The sequence below is a fragment of the Dermochelys coriacea genome, chromosome 2 (genome assembly GCF_009764565.3).
Source record: "Dermochelys coriacea isolate rDerCor1 chromosome 2, rDerCor1.pri.v4, whole genome shotgun sequence".
NCBI classification, from domain to species: domain Eukaryota; kingdom Metazoa; phylum Chordata; order Testudines; family Dermochelyidae; genus Dermochelys; species Dermochelys coriacea.
Window position 1 is genome coordinate 11661828 of NC_050069.1, and position 11076 is coordinate 11672903.

Sequence of the window (11076 nt, forward strand, 5' to 3'; positions counted from 1 at the left end):
CAAGGGTTGTCGGCGCATTCTTCATCACTGACAATTTTAAAATCAAGATGGGATGTTTTTCTAAAAGACGTGCTCTAGGAATTATTTTGGGGGAAGTTCTGTGGCCTGTGTTATACAGGAGGTCAGACTAAGCAGTCTCAGTGGTCCTTCCTGGCCTTGGAATTTATGAAATCTATGAAACAGTGTCATCTCTGCTGCGGGCAAATATTTTCAGCCCCACTGCAAGTCTTGCGTTGTATGGACAGTATGGGTCCTCTGTGAATATAGCGCTACATCCAAGACTTTGAGTGATATGAAGAGTCTTTTTCAGTGGCAGTCGCTGTTCCACAAATGCTGCTCACCAGGAACTCCAGATTGCTGCTGGTGTGTAGGACAGAGGATTCGGCTATTGTGGGAAACCAGGGTTGGGGAAAGTTTCTTCATAAGGTAAGCTCCAATTTTGTTAATCGTTAATTTAATAATGGTTACTTAAAAACAAAAGCATTCCCTTACATTAAAAGTTCCTTCTTTCTTACTAATCAAGCAGTAATCAGTTCCCTGAGATCTAATCTAAATAATCTGATAGTCTAGGTGATTGCTTTGATTTTATATTAAATAGATTCTGTGTTTTATTCTCATGTATTTAAATACAGTGAACAGAATAGGCCAGATCTTAAGTTAGTATAAATCACCTTGTTCCTTTGAAGTCAATGCATCTACCCCAGTTTACATCAGCTGAAGATCTGGCCCAGTATGGCTTTGATTATATTACTTACAATGCAATTTTCCTTTGAAGGCCCAGTTGTGCAGTCCTTCCCATGGAACACTCTCATGGACCATTATAAGAGTTTTGCCTACATAGGAGTTTCAGAGAGGAAGGATTACCCAGTGGTTATCGCACTTGGGGGCACAGGAAACCTGGGTTCAGTTCCCTGCTTTGCTACAGACTTCCCATGTGACCTTGGGCAAGTCACTTACAGATGAGGAACTGAGGCACAGACACTAAGTGGGGATAATAGCACTTCCCTACCTCACAGGAGTATTGGGAGGAGAAATCCACCAATGATTGTGAGGCACTCAGTTACTGTAGTATGGTGGACATATAAATATCTTAGATAGTACCAGCCTCATAGAGGGATGAACTCTGTTGCATTTTACGGTGAGGAGAACCATGTTTTTGGTCCTGTTTTCAAGTTTTGGATTTTTTTGCTCCCTGTGAGAAAGCAAGGGACAGTGAAATAAATATCCCAGTTACAATTCCATGGGGAGAGTCCTCTCAAAATAAAAAACTGAAAATTGGAAATTGCTGTTTTAGGATCAGCTGTCATTTTCTCTGTCAAGCCATTGAAAGGTTTTTGAAAAATAAAAGTGTTTTGAGGCTCTTTTTCTCTCTCGCTCGCTCCTCATTCCCTTCCCCTTGCTTTGAAATGTCATGACAATCTTAGCACATAGTAGTGATCTTTTGCAGAATTAAATTCACCTTCCCATTTCTCTTCCCCTTAGGCTGGGTTATGAGTCTAGCTTAGAGGTCATGTCTCACTCAGAAACTACCGAAGTCATGCTAGGAACAGTGTAGAGACACGGGGATAATAAAATCGTTGGGCTGAATCCTGAGGCTCTTGCTTAATTCATTCTCAGTCCTTACGCAAACTCCCAATGAAGCCAGTTATTTAGACCAAGGCCTGACTTATGATTTGCTAGGCCCACAAGAAGAGCAATTTTCCAAGCAGCCAGCACCGCATGGTGGATCGGGCTACAAGTCCCTCATTTGACTGATGGAGAAACGGAGGCACAGAGAGGGGAAGCGACTTCCCCAAGGTCACACAGCCACCTAGTGGCAGACCCAGGGACAGAAACCAGGCCTGACACCCTGTGCAGTGCCTTATACAGTCACTTATATTAGTTTTAGTGGATATCGTGAAAGAAGTAAGTTTTAGTGGGAACTTGAATGAGGCTTGGGGAGTGGCTTGGCAAACCCACATGAGGAGGGTATTCCATGAATAAGGTGGGGCATGAAAGAAAAGATGGAATCAGGAGGAGAGAACAAAAAGAATGGAGCATTGAGGCTGGAATAACTGGTGGAGTTGGGGGGGGGTAAGGAGTATGGCAGGGGGATGTGGTAAGAGATGAGGCTGATATTTAGCCTCAACTGTTAGTATTTCATCCTTCTATATTACTTATTAATAGCCCACTTATAAGTTGGAAAAATTCAAGGGTTCAGTGTACAAAGTAGTCAGCGCAAAGGTATTTGTACCATATGTTTAGAACAGAGGAGATGCAGAGATTCCAAATGGATTTCAGCCACTGTTCTATCTTGTAAACCTGACATTCCTTCTGGAAGGGACTGTGCAGCAGAAAACGGAGCACTGTTTATTTCATGACATTTATATGGAAAACACTCAGTCATATTCTTTTCTTTTTCACACAGTAACTAAAAGAATGAACGGATAGTAACTTGTCTTATGAACCTATCAAGCAGTTTCTTACATCGAGCACAACTTTTTGCCTATTTCTTTAACAGAGCTTTTCAATCTGTCCTAAAATTATTATCCTTGCCAAGACATGATCTTCTGGGGAGGGGGTGGGAGGAAAGAGGTGGGACCACCACTGCCTGACTCAGCAGACCAATAAATTATTTTTACATCTTCCCCTTAGATGTTTGCTCTATAACCCTTGTAGCTTTGTAATTAATGCACTCCACAAGAGTCAGTAGAAGTGCACAGATTTCAGAACTATGGCCAGCTCCAGCTATCTGCAGCTAGTCGGTGAGGTTTTTCTGCAAAATCACTACTAAGGGACAGGTTTTGCTCTCAGGGCTAAGTGTCCCTTTCTTTAAAGTGGCTATGTGGAAGAATGCAGGGAGTAAGGATCTCCCTTTGTGCAGACGCTAATGCCACCTTGGTTCTGAGCACACAGGAACGACACAAGAAGCTTCACTTGTAGAGCGGGTGGGAAAGGAGAAGTGGGGAGTAGGTGAAGCCATGGCTCCATTTCCTCCCACTCCACCAGTTTGACACCCAGGTGCAGGGGAATTATGCTTCACTCTATAAAGGGATTTTCCCCACCCTCTGCAAGATGGAAGCCCTAGGAGGAATTGTGCTTCAAAAGTGTGTCTCTGGGACCCAGTGCCCGCTGAGACATGCCCTGGGAACATAGTACCACCCCTCATTCACGGCTGGGTCTAAGGGACAATCTAGACCACAATTTAGACTAGCTAACTTCACTGAACTGGCAACTGCTGAATCCAGAGCAGAATTCAACTCTAAGGATCCTGTTTGGCACTCTATTCAGCCAAACTTCCATTGGCTGTTCTGGGGATTTGACTAGGTGAGATGTGCTGAATAGAGCCCTATGGGCATTTCTACACTGCAGTTAAAACCCCACAACTGGCCCATACCAGCTGACTCAGGCCTGCAGGGCTTGGGCTAAGGGGCTGTTTAATTATGATGTAGACATTGGAGCTTGGGCTGTGGCCAAAGCTCTGGGACCCTCCCACCCTGCAGGGTCCTAGAGTCCGGTCTCTAACTGAGCCCAAATGTCTACATGGCAATTAAACAGTCCCTTATCCCACGCCCCATGTGCCCAAGTTATCTGACATGGGCCAGTTGCAGGTTTCTAATTGCAGTGTAGACATACCCTAGGTCTGTGACTGATAGAGCAGGCACATGTCCTACCATGCCTCTAAAGAGGCTGTCCTATCATGATCACATTAAGCTGCTGTTCTTGAAGCTTAATAGGGAGGTAGAGCCCAGAACATTTCAAATGCTGTTTAATGTCTGAGACATTTGGTTGTATGGGCTTGCACTAAACAATAGCCAGGGAGAGGCACTGCTCAGTATTGGTTAGAAAACAGGGAACAGGGTTCATTAATCTGCCACTAACTCATTTGCTGACCTTTGGCAAGTCACATAACTCTGCTCTGTTCCTCAGTATACCCATCTGCATAATGGGCATAGTAATCCATACCTCATGGGGACATTGAAGTTTAATTAATGTTTTAAAAGAGCTCTCAGATCCTGGCATGAAAGGTGCCTTGTAAATAAAAATCATTCTAATTTATCTCTTTTGTGCAAACTCCTTGCTCTGGTTTTCTTCTTCCATCACTTTTACACCAGTGTAACTCCATTGAATTCAATGGAGCTAGTCCTGATTTGCGCTGGTATAACTGAAATGAGAATCAGGCCCGTTTTCTCCAGCTGAGCAGTGAGCACACTAAAAACACAGAGAAATTCTCAATACCACAGCCACCTACACTCCCCTCCAAAAGTAACCTAGTTAAAAGTCTTATTTTTGTTTCCAGTAATGAGAGAATGTGCACCTCATGTTTACTCAGCACCAAGCCCTTTTTAGCTGCTTGTGTGTTTACAAGCTGTTTTAAGCATTTGCAGATTGACTATTCTGATCCAAAGGGATTCTGAGAATTGTCTGGTTATTAAGCCACGTAGAAGCCTATTTGATTTTCCATTTGTTCTGGTGTCAACAGTGTGAGGAATGTTCAATCCAGTGCTTGACTTTGGCCTTGGTTTGTCCCTCTTGGTTTCTCAGCCAAACTTTCATTAGGATACATGGCCCGTTTGCTCTTAGAGAGTAAAACAATAATCTTCCGTTCAAGGAAACAGCGTAGCCTTTTGTGAATATCCAGGTTGAGATTTATTTTAGAATGTGGCTCTAGGAGACATCTGCACAGTGAAACGTAATTGAATTTGTTTAGCTGTAGGACTCTGCTATGTTCTTACTTCCATTATAACACAATAATAATAACAATAATACTTAGCACTTAATGCTTTTTACATTTTCTAAGTGCTTTGTAAACATTAACTAATTAATCCTCCCGACACCCTTGTGAGGTGAGAGAGCTCTGATATTTATAGCGTTTGAATAAAGATGAGGTGCTATGCTGCTCTCCCATGCAGTTGATAGCAAGCTAATCCAGCAGGATTCAGCGACCATATTAATGACAACAGTGCTGGTTTTGTTTTTGTTTTTTTTTTAAAAAAGGTTTAAAAATGAATGACTAAAAATACAATAATTTTATTCTCTCCTAAACTCAAGTCATGATATTTCCTCCTATGTCCTCTGACTGGTCATTGGCACTTCTTCTATCCTTCCCTTGCTCAAACTCAAGATTGTCTTCAAGTCTAGTCCACTTCCTCTTTCTATCCAGTTCGCTCTCCCTCTTTATAAGTGGTTACATGCATATGTGTATTTAGTATACGTGCACAAGTGTTTGTAGCACCAGGGTCCTAGATGGTAAGCTCTGTAGGGTAGAAGCCTTGTTTTTCTATAAGTTTGTGCAGCAACTAGCACAACAGGGCTTGTGGGCACTACCACAATACAAATGACTAGTAATGATAAAAGTGGAGTCTTGGCTATACACACCCAGATTGAGTGGAATGCATTAAATTCATCCTCCTAGGAAGAGAGCAAGGATGGCCCAGTAGTGGCTGAGGTCCTAGCTTAGGACTTGTGTACCCAGATTTCATTCCCTGCTCCCCCACAGACATCTTGTGTGCCTTGGGTAAATGCTTTTCCTTCTCTGCACAATGAGGTTTATAGTACCAGGGTGTTGTGAGGACAAGTGCTGTAAAGATTGTGAGATGCTCTCCTACTATAGTGATCGGGGCCATGTAAATACCTCAGGCAGGGAACGGGACCTGGATGCACTCTGAGAAACATTTTCCTAAGAGGGGAGAAAAATATCTGAAGGGCTTAAGAAGTGGCCCGACATTTTTAATGTAAACGGGTGGTCTATAAATCCCAGGTGCCTCCAACTATTTATTCTCTGGGGACAAAAGATGGCCCCTTCTGCTCTGCTGAGTGATGTAGAAAAGGCAACGCCCATGTCAGTTTTCTCCAATATTGTTTTCAGTGTCCCCCATGGTGGCTCTTTTGGCTTGATTGTTGAACTCCCCCTTCCTGCCACATACAAGCTCTGCAGAATAAAAATTACACACAAATATAAAAATAGAACAGAGGAGACTATTTAGGTTGCACCAGATACTCGAATTCCTGCTACCTAAATTGATTTCACTTTAGTATGTTCCCAGTAAAAAGAAAGCTGAATGGCAAAAATTAGAAATGGAGGCTGATCCTGCACCCCTTACTCCTTTGGGTAAATCTTCTTCAGATGAGCCATCCCATGGAAGTCAATGAAACTAGGCATGCAAGTTTTCCCTTGTCTTAAGTCTTTTGTAGGGTGACTGCCACATTAGTATCTAGGCAATAGGGGTAAGTATTAGAGCAGAAGTCTCAATTCTGCCTTCAGCTGTACAGGTGTGACTTTGGTAAGGAAAAACACTGAAGAATGGGTGACCTGACCCTGCACACCTAACTTAAGTGAAGCTCCCCTCTAGTCCAGTGGAACAGCCAAAGGAAAAAAGAGGAAAGAAAACATCCCTGGCAAGGTCAGTGTGGTCTAGTAAATGGAACACTGGACTGGGACTCAGGAGACCTGGATCCTATTCCTTGCTCTGCCACTGATCTTCAGGGTGACCATAGGCGAGTCATTTAATCCTTCTATACCTCAGTTTTTCCATGGGTGATATAGGGATGATGATATTAACCTCTCTGCAAAGTACTTGAGATCCACTAGATGAGCTAGGCATTACTGTTGTTAGGGTCCTCTCCTCCATCATTACCCTGAGCTACTGCAGTATGAACACAGAAATGTTCATATATTAAACAGGAGTAGGATTCCCCTTGCCAGTGACACAATAAGTATGTAATCAATAAACTTTTCACTGAATTCGTAAAAGCACAAGTATGATGAAAACAGATGCCAAGAACAGAGATTGTGATCCCAGTGGTAGAGTTGTGGTCTCTTGTCCCATAGTTAAACTGTAAAGCTCTCTGAAACAGGGACTGCCCTATGTCTGGCCAGTGAATAGCACAATGGGGTCCTGGTGCTTGAGTAGGGCTCCTAGACATCCCAGTAATACAAATAAATAATAATAATAATCAGTAAAAATCAGGCCCTGCTAGTTTTATGTGAAAACAATTTCACAGTCAAGGCCTTATCCAAAGCCCATTGAGTCAGTGGAAAGCCTCCCATTAAATTAGGTTTGAATCAGGCCTTACATTTTAAACTGAATCTAATTCATTTAAAATCGCAAAGCTCTTCTCAGTGCTCCAGCTCCATGGTGAAGGACAGCCTTCATTCCCAGTCCGCTCGTTCCCGGAGCCATTTTGAAAATTACAGAAAATAACTTTTATTAGGGAACTCTGCAGAGCCATTCTCAGTCACTGTCAGCTGGGTGCTTTTCTCAAGCATAGAAATTCTCGCTTATCAAGCATGGGAATCGTTCTGAATTTGTAAACCTTGATCAGAAACTCACCTCACGTAAACTGGTGGCAATAACCACTCCTTCTGTCTGATCACCTTCCGTGAAAATAAGTGACTGTCACCACTCAAAATAATGCCTCGAGTAATTTTCTATCACCCATGTTTTGCTGAAATCTCTCTCCTTCTGTCTCAGTATCCTGGCTTCTGGAGGACAAAAGATCTATGATAAACAGTCCTGGCTTATTATTTAAATTGGATGTGTCATATAGTGCATAAAGGACCCCATAAGAATCAGAGCCCTATTGTGCTAGCTGGTGTACGAATACAGAGAAACAGACAGTCCCTTTCCTGTTTTTCCTCTTCTTCCCCTCCCCCCGCCATGTTCCCCATCTAGATTGTCCTTAGGACATTAGCCCTGGGCGAGGGGCAGCCTGTAGCTACACTGCCTCAGGAACACCCCAGGGAAGGAACTGTATTTCTGAGGACACGTCCTGACTGACATCGCTTGGAGTCCCAGAACCATGACCCTTCAGCACAGGCTGGGTCTGTGGGTAATTCCTGAGGTTCCGGGCAGCTTTGTCCAGCCTGCGCTGATGCTTTTGCTGCCCTAGCTTCGTTGCTCTGGGCTGCGAGCAAGCTCAATTAGAGCTGTGTGTGGCCCTCTAACATCATGGCAATGAAGCCATATAAGTACCTAGGGAGATGGATAGAGAAATTGTTCCTGCTGCCACAGCCCCATTGCAATGTTAGCAGCTTTGAATGCACTTAGATATTTTTCCAGAAAACAATACACCAGTTCCTTAGCCCGGTGTCTCCCAGGCAAAAAGCAGGCATTAGCCTGCCTAATTATACACACTGTACTGTACCACAGAGCTCTTTCCCCCACCCCCACCCCAATCAGTTCCAGGCTGTTCACAGGACACGTTTCAGCCCAGCACTAAACATCACTTTCCAGCTAAAGGTTAATTACTCAGGGGGACATTTTCATCCAAGCTGCTGCCCGCAGGTTGCAATCCCTGCCTGAGCTCTATTTTTAGCCCAGCTCCTTCCTTGTTATTGATCCTAGTCACCCTCTGTTAATTAGATACACATAACACATACAGCATTTGCAACTCATTTTTCAATTCAGTTCAGCACCTCCCTCCCCTGAGATGTAATTTAGAGCCCTCCTTGATTCATGCTATTGATCTTCCCAGCAACTTTGCTGTAGGATTCTCTGTGTTGCAAGCTATTTATAGATCTCGCCCCCCCCACCCTTCCCCTGGAGAATCAGAAATGGGCAACCTTAATCAGACTGCTCAGTTTCAAAAAAGCCAACTCTTTCTTCAGTCTCTGTCGCTAGACACTATAGCTCACATCTGTCATCTGTGAGCCCTTCCCGACATATATGTCGTCGTTATGGATGTGGAAATGTGTAAGCTGCCGTGACAAAGATTTTACCTTAATGCAATATTACTCTGCCCTGTCAGTTAATCCCACAGCATATTCAGTTACAAGACTAATTGGCCAAGTGACTCTGTGATTTTTTTTTTAAAAAAAACAAACCCAGCAACGAGGAGTGCTTGTGGCACCTTAGAGACTAACAAACCCACTGATGAAGTGGGTTCTAGCCCACGAAAGCTTATGCCCAAATAAATGTGCTTGTCTCTAAGGTTCCACAAGGAGACCTCATTTTTTTTGCTGATACAGACTAACACAGCTACCACTGAAATCTCATTGGTGAAATTGGTGTCTCACTTTTTGGGTTCCCAGCTTGAGACACCTTAAAAGGGCCTGATTTTAAGAGGATGGGTGCTTAACACATTGTCTCAAATGTGAGCATCCAAAGTCACTAGTCACTTTTGAAAATCTTGGTCATCATCCATTGAGCCACACAATGTCCTAGTTGCTGTGGAAGCACTGAGGAAGACAAGGTCTTGGGAACATAGGCTGGGACTCTGAAAGAAGCCTGCAGGAGTTTGGTGCCCAGCTCCCATTGGATTTCAATGAGAATTGGGCACCTAACTCCCTTACACTCTTCTGAAAATCCCAGCCTTACATCCTAAGGCCCAAATTCCAGAGTCTCCATTGAAATCAAGGGGAGTTTGACTTGAGTGAACACCTCAGGCTCTGGCCCTAAATCAGAGATACTAAAATAAACCTGCCTCAGCCATGTAAGAATAGCAGGAGGAAGCCCTCTCAGGATTTTCAGAATGCCCCAAGCTTTTGGAAATCATACTGACTTGCCTGTATCCAGAAACCTGGATCACTGTGAAGCCTCATTCGTGAATATCTGCAATGAGCATCATCACCATGCCTTTAAGTAAATAAAAATCAACATTAAAACCATATAGCACACCGCAGTGGTAGAGCTTCCTCTCTTTATCCCCTGACCAACTCTGTCTTTGCGTATGGGACCTTGTCAGCCTTGAATAAATAGAGTGGTGGTGATGGTGGTTGTTATTTATTTGGATTAGGGTAGCACCTAGAGGACCCGATCCGGATCAAAGCTTCATTGTACTAGGGGCCGTGCAAACACAGTGTGAGAGAGTCCCTGTCCTGAAGAGTTTCCTTAAATAAGCTAGGCACTCGACTTCCTGTGATCAACTCACTCCGTTGCGAGCCTTTGACAATCCCAACCTACCTAGGGGAGAGCGGGAGCAATGAAGCAGTGTGATATGGGGCTTCAAGGCAGGAAGAGTCTGGGTTCCCCAGGGGGCATACAGGGAGTCTGCAGCAAGGCCAAGCACTGCCTGAATCCCAGCCCAGGGCTTTCTTCAAAGCCCACCCTGCCTCTCTGGCTAGCAGCTGGACTCAGTGATGGCCCCAGAACCCATCTGCGCTGCAAAAAATGGCCTTCGAGTAGGTGGGATGATTTAGTTGGGGACTGGTCCTGCTTTGAGCAGGGGCTTGGACTCGATGACCTCCTGAGGTCCCTTCCAGCCCTGATAGTCTACGATTCTATGGTGACATGTGCCCTCCCCGCTGGGCAGAGGGCCGCAGCCAAGTGGCATCTGCCCCCCTGCTGGGTGCTCCTCGGAAAGGGAAGTGCCAGGGGGAGAGAGAGGCTGGGTCCAATCTGCTACACATGAGGGCAAGTGCTGAACCGCCCCGCAAACTCCCGGCTCCTCCCAGCGCCTGGCAAAGCCCCCCCCCCCCCGGCCGTGGGCAGCCGCGCCCGGTCACGATTCATAATTGCTCGAATCGCAGCGCGGCTCCGGGGTCGCTAACGGGGGTTGCTTGATCTAACCACCAACAGCTGGCTCCTCCGAGTCACTGTATTTACCGAAGGGGCTTATTTCACCCAGCGCCCCGCGAGGTCTGATTCGGGGTGTGCACGCCCTGCCCTGGGATTCCGCCGGCTGCCCTCTGCAATTGCCACCGGGGGCCGGGGGGGGCCCCCCCCACGCCTGGCGGGTAACGTCTGCTTTGTTCAGCACCCGGGTTCCCTGCTGCAGGTGACCGGTCCCCCCTCCCTAGGTACAGCGATTAGCCCCGGCTTCCACAGTGGCCCCCGGGGTGAGGAATAGGCAGTGACACCCCTGGGAAAAGGAGCGGGGCGGGGGGGGGAAGAGAAGCCGAGCCCGTCGGGCCAGAGCGAGCCCAGAAAAGCAGGGCTGCAGGCGGCGGCGGCTCTGGGGGGGCGGCGGGGGGGGGGGAGGATTTGGTCTCAAGGCCGCTTAGCAACAGCGGCGCGCAGCAGGGAACTTTGCGGAGCGCGTCTGAAACTGAAAAAAGAAAAGGAGGACTTGTGGCACCTTGGAGACTAACAAATTTATTGGAGCATCAGCTTTCGTGAGCGACAGCTCACTTCATCGGATGCATTCGCTGGTTTC

At 45.7% G+C, this 11076-nt stretch overlaps 1 long non-coding RNA gene across 1 annotated transcript; it reads left to right on the forward strand.

The window, feature by feature from the left end:
- The first annotated feature begins 310 nt into the window (after nt 1-310).
- Nucleotides 311-1587, forward strand: LOC122458589. The gene is made up of 2 exons (XR_006278642.1): nt 311-426; nt 1483-1587. It is a non-coding gene; the product is annotated as an uncharacterized LOC122458589 (long non-coding RNA).
- Nucleotides 1588-11076: the final 9489 nt, after the last annotated feature.